This window comes from Mastomys coucha, unplaced genomic scaffold (genome assembly GCF_008632895.1).
Source record: "Mastomys coucha isolate ucsf_1 unplaced genomic scaffold, UCSF_Mcou_1 pScaffold20, whole genome shotgun sequence".
Lineage (NCBI taxonomy): Eukaryota > Metazoa > Chordata > Mammalia > Rodentia > Muridae > Mastomys > Mastomys coucha.
In genome coordinates, this window is record NW_022196903.1 from 93,840,308 (window position 1) to 93,857,333 (window position 17,026).

Sequence of the window (17,026 nt, forward strand, 5' to 3'; positions counted from 1 at the left end):
TCACTACATTCACTTACAAACATAAATTACTCTGGATCGGGGGCAGCGGGGGGTGGGGGAGGCATGGATGGGCTCGTAGCTTGAGATTAAGGCTATGCATTAGTTTAGGCTGGGAAAAATGTTCCCAAGGTGTAGAGGGTCTAGCTCGCTGACCCTCACTTCTGTTGGGTGCTTCTTGGGCTGGAGATTTTTGGGTACCTGTGAACACAAGCGGGTAAGAGAGAAAGAAAAGACACAGACGCCAGGTAGCTGCATTGAGAGAGGTCTGTGTATTTACTGGAACACTCAGTTTAAATAGTCACACTCAGGAACGAGGCCCAGGGGAAATCGAAACCTGCCCATCTAACATAAACACGGGAAAATCCAAAAACACCAGACCAGAGGAGGATCTTGAAAGGAAGATCCAGCAAACTTTTAACATAAACCTGAGACCTGCTCAGTCTTTGATCCAAGGAGCAGCAGTCAGTGTTCCACACAGCGGGTGTCCAGCCCCAGCTTCCAGCCTGTCCGGGTGGAAACCAAGTCGCTCCCAAGCAAAGGCGGGTAGGAGACCACAGTAAGGCAAGTAACATTGTTCTCTTGCAGGCAGGAGAAACTTATGCAGAGTGGGCACACAATAGGGTAGCAGGCTGGGTACATATTCCTAAATGTCTTTAAGGTGTGTTGACTTTGCTGTGGGGACTGCCTAAGGTTCAGTCGCTGGGGCTCAAAAGATATTTTCATAGAATTGTATCACTATATCCACATCCTCCAGACAAATATTACACCGTTAGCTCTGCACATGCAGGACATTATACTCCTGGGACCCACATGCCTCCCTGCCTATGGATTCAGAAGGGGAGGGCTCGTCACTCTCGGACATTGCTGACTGGTGAGCAGGGATAGGTATGGCAGAGTGTGTACCCACTGTCCTCTTACAACTGGGAGAGCATCTCAGAGAGCATCCTCCATGGGAATGAGCTCCTCCTGTCCACAGAGGCCTTGTCCCCCTGGGGGAAGTAGGGCTCAGGGCCCAGTAACTATTACTCTTCAGCTTCTGTTGAGATAGGCATGTGATTAATGCGGACGTTTTACTCTGAGCATCGCATTGTAAGAACTGTCCCAAGCCTAACGTTACTGTCCCCCGAACTCCCATCAGATAAGCTGTGACCCCCACAGGAGGAGAAACTGGCAAATGCCTTAAAGATCCCTACTAAGGACCTAAGATTATGTATGGTCCAGATGGTCCAGAGCCCATGAGCACCTGGGTCTCACCTTTCTGTCTCTCAAGCCTGAGAAGAGCACCTATAACTCAGGTAATACGGGGGCAGGACTGCCTGACAACATGAAGCAGGGCCCAGCCTGGGGAGGTGAGAGTAGCATGCATGGTGATAAATGATGCTACCAACAGAACAGGCCACAGTCAATCAGCCAATCAATCAATCAACCAACCAATCCATCCATCATCTCTCTCGTCGCTTCCCTTCTCTCTGACTCTCTTCTCTTTCTATCACAGGCCCTTTCTCCTTCATCTGTCTCTTTTTTCTCCCTCTCCCCTCTCCCCTCCCTTCTCTTCTTCCCTTCTTCATTTTCCTACTGTTAAGTAGGGTGAGCGCTTCTTCTCTTTTTCTTCTCCTTCTCTCTTCCTCTTCTCTTCTTCCCTCTCACTCCCCTTCCCTGTCTCTCATGCTTTGTTCTGTTTTTCTCCCTCCACCTCCTCCTGTCTAGCTCTTCCTATTTCCTTCTCCCCTTCCCTTCTCTCCTTTTCTTTTCACTCCTCCTCCTTCCACCTCCTCTCCTCTCCTCCCCTACTCTTTATCCTAACTGTGAAATGTCAAGTGTGACATTCCAGCATCCCTTAGCTCCATGAGTCAGCCATGGCTTGGGGCTGCAGAGAAAGAGGCTTCTTGTAGAGCAACTTTCAGTTTGCCACAAAACATTTCTCTAGATGACAACAGAAATAAAGTTTGCCAGCTAGCTTTCCTCAACTATTCTCACAGGCATCCAAGCTGTGACACAAAAGGGCCTGCTGCCCATTCAGACCCAACCTGACTTTGTCACCTTGGTCTTACGCACCATAATCTAGAGCAGCCTAAGATACCCTTTCTTCCCCATACCTAAGATTTCTACCAGCCCAGTGATTCCCTTAGAAAGTGCTTGCTTTGATTGTCAAGCTATCCTCCTGTGAGGACTTTTGTGTCCCATGGGGCTATGGTCAGAAGCTGGGGCCAGATGTGTCCATTCCTGTCATGGCTGAGAAAACAGGCATTCTTCCTGCTCCATCTGCCTATGCTTGCCTGCTTTTCTCTTCCTGTGTCAAATGCCAACATATTTACTGCCACTCCTACCATCCTAGAATCTTGATCCCCAGAGTCCCTGCAAAAGAAGGAGCACTCTAGAGACAAACAAGGAAGGACAGCTCAGGATCAGAGCATCAGAAGCATGTGTCAACAACCTATCTCACTGACGAACAACAACAGAGCATCTTTGAGCTTCAAAATAACCTTCTGCCATCATCTCTGCAGATCAGTTGGATACCTGCCTAGAAGAGGCCCACACCAGTCAACCCAAGCAAGTGGCCACCTCTTCTCAGAGAACCTGGTAGAGTCTTCCATGCACAACCTGCCCATGATCCATCTCCTGACCACTTGTATTCTTGCTAACACAGGTTCTGGGTATATAGTCCAGTGAGGCTTCAAACTCATGATCCTTCTGCCTCAGACTTCCATGGGCATGTGCCATCCCTCAACTTGGTGCACTTACACTGGCCAGCTATGAGCAAAACAGTGATGTGTAAAATAAATGCTGACCCTTGGCATTGACTGTAAAATTGAACTTTGGGCTGAGGACCAAGAGCATGCCTGTTCCTGACACCTGCTAACCTGAACTTATTCCCTTCCTGGGGTGAAAGATAGAAACTGTAGAAGCCATGCCCAGCTGTTCCAATGCATGCAATGTCTGTGCTCAGGTCATGGTTACCCAATCCCAGCATTAGTCACAAAGTACAAACCCCAACTGAATAGAGTCAGGAAGAAGCCTATTCTGTAAAGGGGAAGGGAGAGTAAGTATTTGCCAAAGAGTGATGTAATGAGCTGGGAATGTGTAGCTCAGTGGTAGAGTACTTGCGTCATAGTCATGAAGCCCCAAGTTCAATTCCCAGCACTGCAAAAATCACCACTACCACAAAAGGGGAGAAAAGGCACTACATGCTTTGCAGGGCATGGTGTGATGGTTTGTAGATGCTTGGCCCAGAGACGGGCACTATTAGGAGGTGTGGTCTTGTTGGAGTAGGTGTGTCACTATGGATGTGGGCTTTAAGACCCTCATCCTAGCTGCCTGGAAGTCAGTATTCTGCTAGCAGTCTTCAGATGAAGATGTAGAACTCTCAGCTCCTCCTGCACCATGCCTGCCTAGATGCTGCCATGTTCCCACCTTGATGATAATGGAACCTCTGAACCTGCAAGCCAGCCCCAATAAAATGTTGGCCTTGGTCACAGTGTCTGTTCATAGCATAAAACCCTAAGACAGAAGTTTGTACTGGGAATGGGGTATTGCTATGATAAACCTGACCAAGCTTTTGTTTGGAAGAATGTGGATTTGGGAACTTTGGATTTGGAAAGTCATGGAATGTTTTAAGTAGGGCTTAATGAGCCAGCTAGTAGGAATATGGAAGTCTTTGTTGCTGAGAGTGATTTGAACTCTGCAGACCTGGCCCAAGAGGTTTCAGTGGAGAGGAACTTCAGGATGTGGCTTAGCGACTGTTTTTGTAATATTTTGGTGAAGACTGGCTGCTCTTTGCCCTTGTCTGAAGAGTCTGCCTGAGGCTAAGGTAAACAGATTTATATTAATTGCTTTGACAAAGGAAGTCTCAAAAAAGCCCAGCATAGACCTTGTTCTCTGATTAAGTCTCATGAAGAGCATTTTGATCAAGAATGGCAAGTTTAGAAAGGAAAAATATAAAATAGATGGTTCAAGTAATAAAGGGGCACCAGGAAGTGAAATGGAGCCAAATCCTGTGTTCTAGGAGATAGAAGATTAAGAGAGTGGGACTTTGGGGCAAGATCCTACCCAGTTAAATTTAGATCCAGGCATGGTGGTAAACACCTTTAATCCCAGGATAAAGCCAAGCGGATCTCTGAGTTCAAGGCCATCCTGTGACAGAGCAAACTCTACATGAAGAAAAGCTTAAGTCCAGGCATGGTGATATATGCCTTTAATCCCAAGAGACAGGCATGCAGATCTCTGACTTCAAGATCTCTGAGAGCAAGATCCAGGACAGCCAAGTTTAGGTAGTGAAGAAGTTGGAAAGCAGAAAGTTAGTGATAATGTCATAGAACAAGGGGGCCATGTTCCAACTCCCGCATGCAGCAGAACTCAGCAGCTTCTGCCATGTGGCTCTGGCCCAAGTGGAAAGTAAAATCCAGGATGCAGTGAGAAGACCAAACCTAAGGATAATAGGTATAGAAGAGAGTGAAGAGTCCCAATGTAATGGGCCAGTAAATATCTTCAACAAAATTATAGAAGAAAACTTCCCTAACCTAAAGAAAGAGATGCCCATGAACATACAAGAAGCCTACAGAATTCCAAATAGACTGGACCAGAAAAGAAATTCCTCCCGTCACATAATAATAAAAACACCAAATGCACTAAACAAAGAAAAAGAATTTTAAAAGCAGTAAGGGAAAAAGGCAAGTTACATATAAAGGCAGGCCTATCAGAATTACGGCAGACTTCTTACCAGAGACCATGAAAGCTAGAAGATCCTTGGCAGATATCATACAGACCCTACAAGAACACAAATGCCAGCCCAGGCTACTATACCCAGCAAAACTCTCAATTATCATAGATGGAGAAAACAAGATATTCCATGACAAAACAAAATTTACACAATATCTTTCCACAAATCCAGCCCTACAAAGGATAATAGATAGAAAACATCAACATTAGGAGCAAAACTACACCCTAGAAGAAGCAAGAAAGTTATCTTTCAACAAATCCACACAAATCTAATTCCACCTCTTGACAAAACAACAGGAAGTGACAATTACCTTTTCTTAATATCTTACTATGAAAATTAATATTACCAACATATCCTAAGGGATTGAAATCCAAAAATATGAGGAATTAAAAATTTATTGATTGTCATCCAATGGTCTCTCTAATTTGGTTAGTGGAGAAATAGGTCCAATATTGTACAATTTATATATACTTTCAGCTTGTTTGTGACAGTGTCTTGCTGTGTACAACATAAGGGCCTTGAAATCTTGCTTCTCCTATCTCAGCCTCTATTAATAGTATTATTTATTTCATGTTTTTACAATATACTATGGTTTTCAGAACATCTTATATATTTCAAAATTATTTATATACCTAAGGGAGACATAGACCATTAACTTGGGAGGTGGCTTGTAGGAAACAGAACAACAAAAAGTGAGACTGAATGCTTTGCTTGATATTTGTAGCTCTTGTATCAAGTTTGAAGAAGAGGATTTTATAAGTTACTCTTTCTCTGAGATGAATGCTTTTCCAAATTATCACAGCCAATGAACCAGATTCTTACCCACACCTAATGTCTGTGCCACCCTCCATGCAGAACCATTGTTCATTGAAGCAGTTGGTGAATGACTTCATGCATAGACTATCTTAATACACACACCATTTCTTAAATGAATGTAACCTGTTCTCTGTGGCCTGAGAATAAAGTCCCTCACTCAAGTCAAATAGTTTTGACCATAGCAGGAAGTCTGTATCCAGAAATTGTGCCTACGGTTCATTCCTTGGAGCAGGAGAACTGTCAACTCTCAGCTTAGCTATGATGGAGGTAAAATCCTTTGGTGATGTGAAGGTGATTGAAGTACAGCCTTATTACAGTGAGACCCAATATCTAAAAATTGTTCTTATTTTGGGCTTTTACCACAGTAAGAGCCAAGATTTTAAACTCTACTAAATATAAAACAAATGAACAAAAAGTCTTTATATATTTATGTTAATTTAAGAAAATACTAGTAGTGATATATTATTTTGAAATATACAGTTAATATGTTTGGAGTTATTTAAAATTTATATTGAGAAAAATGTATGTATTTTCAGTATTGCTGTAGATAAGCATCTACATAAGACTGTTAACTTGATTGTTGTTTTATATCAAACAACTTTTATAATACTCATTTTTATTGTTATAATATTTTATAAACTTTAAGGAATATGACAAAAAAAGATATTGTAGGTATTGAAGAGGGGGTCTCTGGGAGGAGTTGGGGTACAAAAGGGAAACGAGAATGTGATTTAATTCTATTTACTTAAAATATGTTTTTAAATGTTAACAAATTCAGATAAGTTGAAATCATGTAACTTTTCTCATCATAATGCAATAAAAGTTAAAAAAACAAAAAACAAACAAAAAAATTCATAGAACATTCCAAAAAAAAAAGGCTTAAATATCTAATGGGGTGAAAGAGAAGAGAGATGGTTAACATCTGGGGGAAACCTGGAGTCCTGTGTCGTATTTAGTGGCATTAGGAGATGCATGGACAATCAGGGCATGTTCCCAGGACACAACAGGTCCCCAGTGATCTTCAGGTCAGGGAAAACTTTGCCCTTTTACAAATCCAGAGTCCACTTCATACCTCTAAGTAAGACAGGAGAGAAAGGATACAGACATAGAAAGACATCAAAGCCCCCAGCCTGATGCGTGAGAAGCTGGGCTCAAGCGTAGGACATGGAGCCAATTTGTAGCCCCAGCCTTCTTTCAGGACAGCATTGCACAGGGTTGGAGCTTCATGGCCTGCTTCATCCAGGATCAGTCAGTGAGGTATGGTAGGCCTTGGGTAAATACTGTCTTGTCTGTGTGTGTTGAGGCATAGCCGTCCCCTGTGACTGGTCATCCCTGAGAACTTTCTAAGGTGGGTTTTGTTGTTGCTATTGTGTTTCCTTGCTTGTTAAGACAGAATCTCCTGCAGCCCAGTCTGATCTCCACCTCACCAAACAGTTAAGGACAACCCTGAATGGCTTGTTCTTCTGCCTCTGTTTACCCAGTACAGGGATTACAAGTGTTTAGCACTCTACCCCAAACATCCTCCCCACTGAGCTACATACCCAGCCTTCTGAGACAATTTTGGATGCAAGCTGAGCACCCTTGATTCTAAACCCAAAAGTGATGCTCTATGTTCAAAACATCCTGAACACTGACAGGACCACGTGGGAAAAGTTCCACATCAGACCTCACGGCAGGTCCTGGTGAAGGTACGGGCACACAGAATGTTGTAGAAAATTACCTCCTGGCTTTGTGCATAAAGCACAGATGAAATACAAATGAATTTCACAAATAGATTTGGGCTCACTCCATAGCTCATGAAAATATAAATATTCAAAAGGAAATCTCAAATAGCTCTCTTCCTACCAGGCATGTCCTACCTACAGCGAAGGTCACATGTATCCCAGGATAGTTATCAATGCAGCCCAGTTGTTTTACTTGGCTTTTCTGTTGCTGTGACCCACACTGACCAAAACCAATACTGATAGGAAAGTGTTTATCTGGGTTACAGGCTATAGTCCATCATGAGAGAAGCCATGACAGAAACTCAAAGGCAGGAACTTGAAGGAGAAACCAACAAAGAATGCTGATTTCTGGCTTGCTTAGTTACCTTTTACATGTATTCCCTAGACCTACCAGCCTAGGGATGGTGACACCCACAGTGGTCTGGGCCCTCCTACACCAATTAGCAATTTTTAAAAATGCCTCCCAGACATACCCACTGGCCAGTCTCCTCAAATGAGGTTCCCTCTTCCTAGATGACTCTAGGTTTATGTCAGGTTGACAGCTGACACCAACATAAAGTCCTACACTTAGCTAGCACATGAAGAGATTAGTTTTGTTACCCAATAACACAGCTCTTGAACATGACACCCGCAACGTAATTTTGTAATATCTAAAAGTTGGAAAGGCCTTTCATGTAGACATTTCAACAAATGGGTACTCAGGCTGTTTTAGCAAAAACGCTTGAACTGTGTGTCAAGTACATCAGCAGAGCATAGATTCTCAAGGAGACGAGTCCCAGAAGACATACTAAAGAATGAGCTTGGGTGGGGATGGGATAGGTAGGGGGTTATGAAAGGCAACTTTTCAGGCCTGAGGCTCTTATTGGGTTTTTTCAAATTCTATGTAGGTAGGTGTATGGTTAGTGCCCTTTATAGGACATGCAAAAAGGTTAGAAACCTGCCCATGATGACTTTATTAAATTGCACCAGAGCATACCTTCCAATGCTACAGGCCATGCCCTCAAGACCCTGGCATAAACTCCCTGTGATGGAGCTGTTGAGTGCCAAACAAGCCCGCTGTGTGGCTGGCTGCCCACGGTGCAAGATCAGGCAGAAATCCTCCTCAGGGTGGAGGGGAGAGGGTGGCTTTCGTCTCCCTCTGGTCAAGCATGGCAAAATTTCATAAACAGCTCTAACAGGTCTGCCTTGTGTGTAGCCCTTTGTACTGCAAGGCCATCCAATTTCAGAAATCACATCCCCAGAGTGTTCCTGCTGTGTCTCTGGTCTTTGACACCGTACTTACAGGGAGGTCTTTCTCAAATGCTTCATGAAATTGTTCAACTGATATTTACGAAGTGCCTTCCCCATACCAGGTGTAGAGTACAGAGCAAGAATGACCTGCTGAGAATAAGACAAATGCCTTTTTCATCTCACAAGGCTTCTATTAGAGAAGCTAAAGGGGGCTCTGTAAGTAGAATCCTTCATGAGAACCTGAATTCTTAATTCCCAGACCCATGTAAAAACAATGCAAGAAGCTCACTGAATCTAATTAGTGAGCTCTGGGCCAACAAGAGATCCTATCTCAAAAGTGTCAGAGAACATTCCTGAAGGTGACACTGAGGTTGCCCCTGATCTCCATACACACATGGCACACATGCACATACACACACACACACAGTTCAAGTGCTGTGGGGAAAGAAGTATGAGTGGCATTGGGCAGGGGGGAGGGGGGTTTTCAAGATCCAACATCCCAAGCAGGGCCCCTGGGCATGAGGAAACCATAGAAACAGAGAAGCCCCTCTACCTTTCTCTGAAGCAGGTCACGGAAGCATGTGATGATTTTCCCGCAAGCAGGCACAAGCCCCTCTTGTGAGAGGCCTCTTCCCTGGACCCAGAAGGAAGGAACGAGTTTATCTCAAAGAAGCACTTGGACGGACAGGCCCCTCTAGTCTCCCAAGTTCATTACTGTTGGACCTGACCTACTCTACCCAGTAACTTATTTGTAACTGTCCCTAGTCATTGAATTTAAGAATGAAAATACAAGCTGTGCCCATTTCTTTTGGTTCTGGAAGGCCCCCAGGTCACACGAGACCTATGCTACATCAGCCTGCATGTCTTTGTCCATCTATCTGTGCTCTAGGGACCTCATCCATGAGCCAAGGAGGAAGGTAGAAAGAATCAGCACCTGCCCTGCATGAAATAAAGACTGTAAAGAGGGGTCTCATTCAATCTCTGACAAGATGTCACCCCAGCACCCCAGTCATGCCTAGCAAGCGATGGAATGCTTCACGGTCCTGCCAGTGCGCCAGCATGCACCCCTTTCATCTGCTTACACGGAGTGAGTTCTATTCACACCAAGACTCACCCTTCAGGGCTCCCATCCACACTGCCTTCCTTTCCTTTTGCCTCTCATGGGTTTTGCTGAATAGGCCAAGTCATAGATCAGCTTCTTTCTGTCTGGATCTTGCTGGCTGCATCCCAGTTACCAGTCCATCTCTCAGGGGGCACCTTTTGAATTAAGATGTGCCAAGTGGGCAAAATCCTGAATGAAGGATGAGGGAGAAATCTCATAGGACCCAAGGGTAAAAGGTTCTTGCAGCCTCTGTGCTTTTTTGGTGTAACTGCTCAGTTATGGGCCCTGGAGCCCCATTCTCTTTTCAGGTAAGTTTTACCACCACACTTCTGCAAATATCCTAATCTCCTCTTTGCTCAACTGAGTGAATCCTCCTTTCTCAACCGTTAAAAGCTCTTGGCCTGACCCAGAGACATGCCTGCCACCACACAGAGCAGGAGGAGAGTCAGAACTCACCTAGAGGCCTGCCTGCCGCTGTGATGAGCAAGTATGTGTGGAAAGATGGGAGAGGAAGAAAAGCAGAATGGTTTGTGCACTATGAAGAGAGGCAGAGCTGGAGACTCAAAGGCAGTGAGGAGCCGCCTTACTTAAGTACCCTGTGCTGCCTCCTGAGGCCATGGTAATGTCCCAGCTTCTGCTGCCTCTGAGGACAATGTCTGGGTCCTTGGCTCTGTAGCAGCAGGGGTTGATGTCCATAGCCCATGGTACCACCAAAGGCCATTCAGATGTGCTTGGTCTGGGCTGCCAACTGGGCCCATGTTGACGTCCAGGGCTATGCAGAGCTGGCTCTGCCCTTCACTGGTTCTAGCACTCAGGAGAATGGGGGCCACCCTCACTGGGTTAGTACTGGAAAGCTGGCCCTGGGTAAATGGCTGCAGGAGAGATATCCCCAGATGGTGTGAATACAGGAGTTCCAATCTTGATCCTTGTCAGCTGCTACAGGCAGAGGAGCTGGCCCTATCCCTCACTTGGGCTATGTGGAAGAGCTGGCCCCGTTGGCACAGGCACAAGTAAGTTGGTGGGCTGACCAACTCAGCTACCAACAAAAGTGAGATCCAGGGCTTTAAGTTGGCCCACCCCAATATCTACATCTATGAACTGCTGGAACATGGGAGAGGGCCAGTCTTGTAGATCCAAAGCTGCAGGGTTTCCATGACACAGGGCACCAACAGAATATCTGAGAGAAGTCCTGATGAGGATCCAGTATTGATGGTGTAGCAGAAGCCAAGGCCTCCAACCAAACCAATGGCTCATTGCAATGAGCATTTGTAAATAGAGCAGTTTGGGCAAAGGGTATACTGTGTGACACACCACAGCTTCCACAGTGAGATGGGTCTTGTTTCATCTTGTTTTGGGTTTGTTTAACTTGGGGGTTGAGGGAGGGAGGTCGCAAAGGTAGAGGGTATATACAGAGGGGCAGGGAGATGAGTTTTCAGGCCAGCCACAATTTGAACTATTACAGTCGTTGCTGAATTGACAGGTCACATGTTGTTCTGAATCCATGGTCTGGATTTTCATCCCCACTCTGTTCAGCTGAGTTCCCACTTGCCTTTAGTTGATGGCTCCCCTGGTGACACCCTGGCCGACTTCCAAGTCTTCCTTGCCAGTGTCATTAACCAAACAAACTCACTTAAGAGCTAAGGTTTGCTGCTGTCTCAATCGCTTCCATTTTGGTATAAGGGACTAACAGCATAAACACACTTTGCTGGTAGATAGTCTAATGAATTTGCAGAATGTGATTTTTAAACCCGGACGGAGAAGGACACACGCTAGAGCTTAGACACTTTCCCGAAATCCTGTAACCGTCACCCCTCACACAGTTGCGCTGACATCTAATGTGCTGTGAGTGGGAACAGATATCTGCTCAACGTTCAGGAACCCAGATTTACCCACTGGGGATTTCCGGTGAGAGTCACACGTGCTGTGTGTGGTTAGTTGGTCTCTCCATCACTCACCATGATCTATCCAGATGTTTTGTTTTGTTTTGTTTTGTTTTGTTTTGTTTTTACCATAGTTGGGCTCTCCAGTCTAATTTGCTGTCGTTCTAAATAACTAGTCAGGGACTCAGCTTGAAGTTGAGTTCTGCCAGGCAGACCTGTGCTGTGGAGCTTTGTTGCTTGAAGTTAGGGTCAGAGTCACCTCTTTTAGGAAGCCCTGCTCCCTGACTCCTCAGACAGGCTTCCTCAGAGGTAGGGACAGTGGCTTCTTTACTTGACTGGTCATAGGTCCGTGCTAGCTCTGGGGCTCTGTGAATACTGAGATCCTTTGTTGCCACTGTCAGTATACCACAGGTGGCTAACTAAGAGTTTGTCCCAGTATACTCTGGCTGGAGGGATGTCTCCCTGAGGGAAGTCTTGTCCCCCATTAGTGACAGCACTCTCCCATGCAGAGTTCTCTGTGCTGGCCTAGGCTAGTCCCACAGCGTCTTCCCATGAGGCTGCAGGCACTTGTCTGTGCCTTCCAATTGCAGCAGAGTGAGGTTTATTCTGAAATTGCCTGTCCTAGGTGTAATAACCATATGCCTCCAGCCTTCCACGCCCTGCCGACCCAGGGCATCTCTTGACAGAAGCAAGCACAAGTGGGAAGTTCACCTCCAGCTTCTGAGACAGTCTAAGAACTCTCCCAGCATGCTTCTTTCTGGTGCTAGGAACTACCTTTCCAGGGCCTGGCAAGCAACCAGCTGGGGAACAAGGGACAAAACTCTGCTTCTTGTGGAGATGGCTGGTCCTTAAGGCAGCACAGATGCTCTGTGGCCCATGGATCCCTTATGTCCTTACCGTTATAGCACACAGGCCTGGACTCCAGGGGCCAGCACCTGTCTCTACTTTCCTTTCTGCCGTGGACCTCTGCTGACCACTGTACACACACACACACACACACACACACACACACACACAGAGCAGGTACATGAGAATCACAAGGCCAGCCAAAATCTATGATGTGGTAACTTCCTAGCCTTTGGGTGACATTCCAGTAGGCATGATGTCTCCTGAATCTCAGGAACCCCACTTTGATGAAGTTTCAGTTGCTCCTAGAAATGCCTTGCTCTAACAGCAGCAACTGTTAGAGGCAGCTTTCCCTTCCCTGTCTCCCTTCCTGGTTCTTCCTGAATGTCCCACTTCATCCAGGAACATCAGCAATAGCCTTTGTCTCCGAGCTTGCTTTTGAGAAAACCGCACTCAGATAACCCACAGTGAACAGTCTTTCCATCTTCCAGGCTCAGTTAGAAAGAAAGAGATACTCCCTGCTCCCCAGTGAAGACAGGACCAAGTTAGATGTGGGGCACAAACCGGAAATACCAGCACATGGAAGGCTGATGAAGTAGGATTGAGAGTTCAAGACCAGCCTGGGCTACAGAGGTGGTCTGAAGCCAGCCAAAATAAATAGCAAGGAATTATCTTGATAAAAAGAGAATGGGAGGGTGAGAAGGGAAGGAGAAGAAAGAGGAGAAAGAAGACACTGAGCAAGGCTACCATGGTCTTCCCTAATCCACAAGGATGAGTCAACATTGCAATATAGAAGGGAGGAGTGATGTGGACCACAGTCTGGAATGTTGAGGAAGTTCCAGTGACCGCCCCCCCAAAGGCACAGCACATCCTCTTCTCTCTGTAAGTTGCTGCCGGCTAGTCTTTTTTAAAAAGTGAAAAAGCTCATTGAACTGCTTAGCTTTCATGGGTGGGTCTCAGTATACAGCAGGAACCCTGTCTCTATGCATCCTGTGTGCCCCCTAGCATTGCTCCCAGAAACTCAAAGCTTTCTAGCCCCTCCCCATCCTGGCTGCCTCAGAAACAGAGTGGCTCTGGACATACCCACTGAGGCACATAAATCACCGCACTAAGGATCTCCCTAGAGACGTTAGAGACAAGCTCCCATTGTGTGACTTCTATGCCAGAAACTTCCATCAGAGTTTCTTCTTGCTATCAAGCAAAAGCAACTGGGACTCTTAAATAAGGTTTTCAAGTTCGCATCTTGACTCTGAGAGGCACTCAAGAGACTGTGAGCCTCACGGGTTTGGCATGTGTCCAGTGGGATCTGCAGGACTGGGATGAAGCGGGGGCTGAACTCTCCTGGCCAGGATCCCACGCTGTGGTTCAAACTGCTGGCAAAATAGCATGTGTGCTTTCTCAACCATGCTGACCTTTGGAAGTATCCCAAATGCTCTCTGACCCATATCGCAAGAATGCCTTGTCACTAAGACTCTTTGCAGCTGGGTGTGGTGGCATATACTTTTGCTCCCAACACTCAGGAGACAAAGGCAGGTGGATCTCTGTGAGTTCAAAGTAGCCTTGTCTACATAGTGAGTTCCTGGGAATACACAGGGGGGCGGGAGAGAAGACTCTTGCTGGTTTGAAAAATGAGTCACCCTCCCTGCTCCAAGGATCCTGTGTGGAGTTCTGTTAATGGACATGGGCAACCCAGTTCTGGCCACCTAGCCTTGGAACTGGGGGTCCATGATAGCTAGTCTGCATTACCAGCCTGACGGAATTGAAATCACCTAGGAGACACCTTTGTGAGTGTGTCTGTGAAGATGTTTTGAAAGATCAGAGAAGACTCATCCAAGGTTGAACAAGAAGAAACAAACAGGCAGAACACAGCATCCCCCATCAGCTGACCATGCTCCTACCCTAATGCCCTGCCCGCCATGATGGATGGTATCCTCAGACTATGAACCAAAGTAAAACCCTTCCTTAACCTGCCTTGGTCGGACATCATTGCCACAGCAGAGTGAAAAGTAATATACTTGTGGTACACTCCATTACACAAACTGGCTCCAGAGCACCCTGAGGAGAAGGGTGAGCTCCCCCACGCAGGCGGGAAAGGCAGGCCAGGCTTCTGTGACAGCTGCTGCTTCTTCTCTGTACTCGCTTCTCAAAAATCCCCTCCTGCAGGAGCAGCTGGTCCCCAGTCTCTGTCCTTTGTCACTTTCCAAAGACCTAATCTTGCATTTTCCATCTCTGTTTTAGTTACTGTTCTGTTGTAGGTAACTTGCTGTGAAGAACAGGTAACTTATAAAAGGTAATATTTAACTGGGTGCTTGCTTACAGTGTCAGAAGGTGAGTCCGTGGCCATCAGACAGGGAAAACGGCAGCAAGCAGGCAGGCGTGGCCCTGGAGCAGTGGCTGAGAGCTTACACACTATAAGTCAGAGGCAGAGGGAGAGAGAGACTGGGCCTGGGCTGGGCTTTTGAGACCTCAAAGCTTATCCCCAGAGACACACCTCCTCCAACAAGGCTAAATCTCCTAATCTTTCCTGAAACAGTTCCACCAACTGGAGACTAAGCATTTCAAATCTATGAACCTATGGGGCCGTTCTCCTTCAGGAATCTCTGAATCTACCTTTTGCCTCACTCAGCTTAGCACCTTCACTTCTCCACCCTTGAGTCTGGACAGCTCAGCCGAGAGGCGATGGAACCCAGAAAGGCCAGCACAGATCTTCCTGGAGGGCACCAAGGGAATAACAACCTCCGAAGCTATGCCTACTGTGTCAGAATATGTCCCCCTAAACTCATACGTCAAAACTTTTCACCATTGTGGTGGTACTGGGAGATGGGCCTGTAGAAGTTGACTGGGTTCCTATGGGTGGTGCTTCATGGTTGGTATTAACCCCTCATAAGAGGAGTGTCATCTTTTATCCTTCCTACCAAGGAGAGATACAGAAGATGTGCCCTCCGCAGGAAGCTGAGATGGCGGCACTAAGAAGCAGAGAGGCTCTCATCAGATGTGGACCCTCTGAGCATCTCGACCTTGGACTGCCAGCCTGCAGACCATCTAGAAATAAAGTCTCTTTTGCCAATTATCCAATCTTCAGTATCTTATTACATAAGAAAGTGAGAAAATGGATTAAGGAGACTAAAGAAATACTCAGCTTTGTCCTTGTCTCACACTGAATAGAAATTAAGTTGAACAATTTGTTCTTTTCAAAACCTTTTTAAAATGCATACGAGTTTTTCGGCATCTGTGTCTATGTACCACATGCGTGTAGTGCTTGTGCAGGCCAGTAGAGGACAGAAGGTCCTCTGGAACTGGAGTTAGACTGTCTACGTGGGTGATGGGATCTAAACCCAGTGCTCTTTAAGTACTGAGTCAGATCTTTTCAGCATGGAAGACCCAGCATTTGCCTCTGGCTTCTACATGCACACTCACACACAGACACATGTGCATACATGCACAAGCACACACACACACACACACACACACCAGATCTTCAGCACGGAAGGTTGCTTTTTGGCCATGAACTGATTTATAACAATCACAAGGAGAGCTCTTTGAAATGGGGAGGCATCTAGGATAACCAAGCAAAAAGACAAGGGTAAGGGAAGGCACACGGAATGCTTCAGAGAGATTCTGAAACAGCATAAAATTTAAGGATAAGCTCACTTTCAGGGTTATACAAATGGCAGCTGTCCTGGTTTGGTTTCTACTGCTGTGATAAAGATGGTGGCCTAAAGCAACTTGGGAAGGAAAGAGCTTATTTGACTTATATATCCCAGGTTATAGTCCACTGGTGGAAGCTAAGGCAGGAACCCAAGGTAGAAACCTGGAGGCAGGAACTCAAGCAGAGACTACAGGGGTGCTGCTTACTGGCTTGTTTATGGCTTGTCCTGTTTGTTCTCTCTCTCTCTCTCTCTCTCTCTCTCTCTCTCTCTCTCTCTCTCTCTCTCTCTCTCTCTCTCTCTCTCTCTCTCTCCCTCCCTCCCTCCTTCCCTCCCTCTCTCTCTCTCCCTCCCTCCCTCTCTCTCTTTCTCTCCCTTCTTTCCTCCCTCCCTCCCTCCCTCCCTCCCTCCACACCTCTGTGTACTAACCTTCTAGTCTGGGCTTAGAACTATGTAGACCAGGCTGGCATTGAACTCATGGCATTGAGATCCACGTGCCTATTGAGGGCTGGAATGAAAGGTGTGCATCACAATGCTCAGCTCAGCCTCCTTTCTTACAGAGTTCTAGGCCCCTCTGCCCAGGGGTGACACTACCAACAGTGATCTGGACCTCCCCACATCAGTCAGCATCTAAGAAAATGTTCCACCAACTTGTCTATGGGCCCATCTGATAGAGGAAAGTCTCTAGCCGAAGTTCCTTCTTCCAGATATGTCTAGGTTTATGTCAAGTTGACAAATAAGCAAACAAAACCAGCATATCACCTTTGTATCAGCATAGCCCTACGAGTGGGTACTTCCCATCCTAGCCCTGATATTAAAACAAAACAGTAAAATAAAACTATCTGATAAGCTCCCAGCTTAGCTCAGTCTGTTCCCTTGCTACAAGTGTATGCAGATGGGGAGTCTGGCTCCCCATCACCACATACAGCAAGCTGATTAAGCAGAGGTCATCTGGAATCCCAGCACCAGGGAGGATGACACAAGCAAATCCTTGGAGTTCATTGGCCATCTTAACCCAATCCATAAGCTCCAGGCTCTGTCTCAAAAAAAAAAAGCCAAGGTAG

The 17,026-nt window shown here is 46.1% G+C and overlaps 1 long non-coding RNA gene across 1 annotated transcript in view; it reads right to left on the bottom strand.

Annotated features, from left to right (window-relative positions):
• The window catches only part of LOC116098273, a 37,477-nt gene extending 21,040 nt beyond the window's left edge, over positions 1 to 16,437 (bottom strand). The window contains exons 1-2 of the long non-coding RNA XR_004121770.1: positions 16,392 to 16,437; positions 9,041 to 9,121 (exon numbers count right to left, since the gene is read on the bottom strand). This is a non-coding gene — a long non-coding RNA (uncharacterized LOC116098273). The remainder of the gene's footprint in view (positions 1 to 9,040; positions 9,122 to 16,391) is intronic.
• Between the last annotated feature and the right edge of the window lie 589 nt (positions 16,438 to 17,026).